This window comes from Nothoprocta perdicaria, unplaced genomic scaffold (genome assembly GCF_003342845.1).
Source record: "Nothoprocta perdicaria isolate Ctin4 unplaced genomic scaffold, notPer1 scaffold_3, whole genome shotgun sequence".
Taxonomy (NCBI): Eukaryota; Metazoa; Chordata; class Aves; order Tinamiformes; family Tinamidae; genus Nothoprocta; species Nothoprocta perdicaria.
The window spans coordinates 3,715,683-3,719,046 of record NW_020455532.1 but is presented as its reverse complement, the minus strand read 5'-3'; positions in this window follow the sequence as shown (position 1 = coordinate 3,719,046).

Below are 3,364 nucleotides of genomic sequence, written 5' to 3'. Positions count from 1 at the left end.
AAGTAGTGAAAATGAGACATGAATCAGAGCACAGCTCATCTACATTTATGTCAGCCATACCTTTAGAGTCACTGCTGCAGGAAGCTAGTCAACAAATGGTTCCTCATCTTGTGTGGCTGAGGGATACATCTGAGACACATCTGCAGATGGTGTCCACGGCAGCACATTCACTCGTGTCAGACAGGACACTGTGACTTTGTCCACACAGTCTTGTCCCAGTCTTTGTCCACACAAAACCACTTGTAGCTATCCAGTCTCCACTGAGGGTGGCTGCCAACCACCTGATTGCCAGGCCCTGAGTGAGTTTCTAGATGTTCACGTAAGTGTTGACAGGAGCTCCTGGCCTGTCACACAGCCTTTTCTGTCCACAAAAAGGGAGATGAGTGTACCTGGCCCACGGACAGGCTCTCCAGCGAGGACAGCTTGCCATGTTTCTCCTCAAGGCCACTCTGCTTGTGCCTGGTGGGCTCACAAAGCCGGGCAGGCATCTAATGAATTGTGCAGGCATCTAATGAATTGTGCTCACAAGTAACTGCACAGAAATCACCATTCCTCAGGGGAGAGCACTAAGGTGGACACCAGAGCTGTGCTTTATATTGAAAAAAAGTCACTTTCGTCCTGCATGCCCATTTCCAAGAGGGTTGGCTGAAGCCCGTGTTGGTTGGCGGGGCTGTTCTCMACCGGTTGGGTGGATGAGAAAGCTGCAGCCACCAGGCAAGAGTGACCTTGCCTGGTCACTCAGTGCACAAAATGGCGCTAGGAGCACCATGTGCCTTGTGCGTGGCAGCCCTCCTGCCATTGGCCAGCACCAGCCCAGCTGGGTGCTGACATGTCCAGTTGCCAGGCAGATTCCAGTTGCCCAGCAACCACAGCTTGGTACAACTCAGCACTGGGAGGCCCTGCAGTGGCCTGGGAAGGGCAGGCCGGAGCCTTCATCCTTCCTGAGCATGCCACAAGAATTGAAATTAAATAAATACATACTACTGACGGCCAAAGCTTATGTTTTGCTCATGCATAGTGGCAGAGCAAGTCTGTGAACCCTCTGGTTTGCTCAGGGTCTGCCTTAAGTGCAGTACCTTCATGGCTTGCCGTTTTGTAAACGCTGGTGATGGGCTATAGTGTTTCAATTACCTGTTCGCAGTGAGAGGTCCCATCACCATCCCTGCGAAATCCCCATTACTGCTGGCCCCCACTGTGCCCAAGTCAGTGGGAGTCCCTGCTGCACAAATGTTTATCTCCGTGCTGTCTTCATCTCTGCCTTTGTTTTGCCTCTTCTATAAAATCTTACTTAAAAGTAAATGGTGCACAATCAGTAAAGGAGAAATTAATCATGCTAGAACCAACTCCTGCCTCTGAATTTTAAAGGGAAACCAAAGAGACTGACCATAGGATGGACCTGGAGAGAGTGTTGGCACATTAGTAATGAAATCCTCCTGTCTCTATAAGGAAGCATTTTCCCTCTCTGCTGTATTTCCTCTCCTTGCCTGAGCAATGGCAGATCCCYGAGGATTTTCAGGCTGCCACCAAAGGAGAGGAAGTTTTAATCAGATCTTTATGTGCCAGTTTTTAGGGTCACTTCATCCCTACTGCAGGAGTTGTTTCTCCAGATAAAGTTATTACAAGGAGTCATCTAAAGTACAAATACATGACAGATTTTCTTAAGTGAAGGGTAAACCACATGCAGAGTGGGCTATAATTMTTTCCTTCTATTAACGCCTTAGGTGTTGTCGTATACTTCACAGTCCTACTAATTAAACGCTTAGCAGCAGAGTGTTGGGTTAGTGCTTAAAAAAAAAAAAAAGTCCAAGCTGGGGACTTTTCTCAAGGTTTGCAAGCAGTGAACAGACTTTGTAGCAATTGTGCTAGTGGCAACGTTTTTCAACTCAGTCCAAAAACCATTAGCACCTTTAAAGAAACTGAAAATGGGCTTTTTCTTTACTTCTTAGGGTATGCTGGTGCTGAAGAACGAAAATAATGAATTACGCCATTCAAATGTGCCTTTCCAGCTTAACCTATAATTGCATTTAGATGGGAAAGCTGGTGACTGGGCAAAAGTGGGGAGCCGAGGGGAGGGATGAGCAAAGCAGAGACAAGTAGCTGTTGCACTATCCTTGGACCATTTCTCCCTTTCACACTCCTCTTATTTCACTCTTTCTGCAAAGGATGAGAAATCTTCAAAATAGAAATAGTTAGCTTGCTTCAAAACATAACTTCACTTACTATATCAATATTGCTTGAATGATAGTTACGAAGATCTTTCTTCATAAAATTTTGTAAGTAATTTTGGGGTTGCGCTAAATTCTATAAAATAAAAATAAAGTTACTTGCAATTAGCAGACTATTTTAAGGCATGTATTATTATTAATGCTTCTGATCATGATTTTCTGTGCATAGATATTTTTTTCTGTAGTTATCCAGAAGATGGCGTATATAGGCCAGTTATGGAAACCCCAGTAGCAMAAAGGGAAAAGTATGGAAGCATTCTCTTTCAAAATAAAGAATTTATAAAAATGCATGTTTTGATGTGGTAGGTGAAGAAAATCGTTCTTTCTTACCACGGCACTTCTCAAAAGCATCAGGTCAAGAAAACACCATTTAATGGCTGCAGCAGTAGTGAGAGAAAAGGAATGCAAGAACAGTAATATGAAAATCTTAAGCAGATGCTCAATGCTTTTTGGATTAATGCTCTGTTCTTTAGAAAAACATCTTTCCACTTCTCCAATTTGTTTGTTTCAATGAAGAGACAGTAAAAATGACCAATAAAAAAGACTTCTGCTTTCCAGATGCCTGTGCTCTTTCTCGCTCATTTGATTGTTAGCTTGACTAAAGGGTTTAATTCAGATGATTTCCAAAAGCATAGGGCAAATGGGAGAATCCATCAGCACTAGCAAATGACCACTTACAAACACAAAAAGGGGATTTATTCTCAAAACTGGCCTTGAATATGTAACTTTCCACATGAGCAATTTCCTTTTTGCAAAAGGTATTTGAAGTATTCAAAAATAAAAATTCCATAAACGGAGAAGGTACAATAGTGCTTTACACACTGCAGTAATTGGCCATTGAAAAGAGAAACAAAAATCAAGTGGAGGATGGTTCTCTGCCATAATTCACTGTATTTAAATGCTTAAATCATGGCTCAAGGAGACATTTGATAGTGTCAAGCTGTAGTTCTTGAGGAAATGAGTATCCTTGGAAATAGTATGAAATTTGCCAACTTGAAATCTGCTGTCTGCTGCACTAAGGCTATTGTCCAGGAGTGAAACCATAGGAAATGCAATTAAGCGTGCAGTCCTCTGGGAACGTGGGTCAAACCCTAATTAAGCAGTTGTTGAAATCTTGATTGTCTCTGTCTTCATCTCCT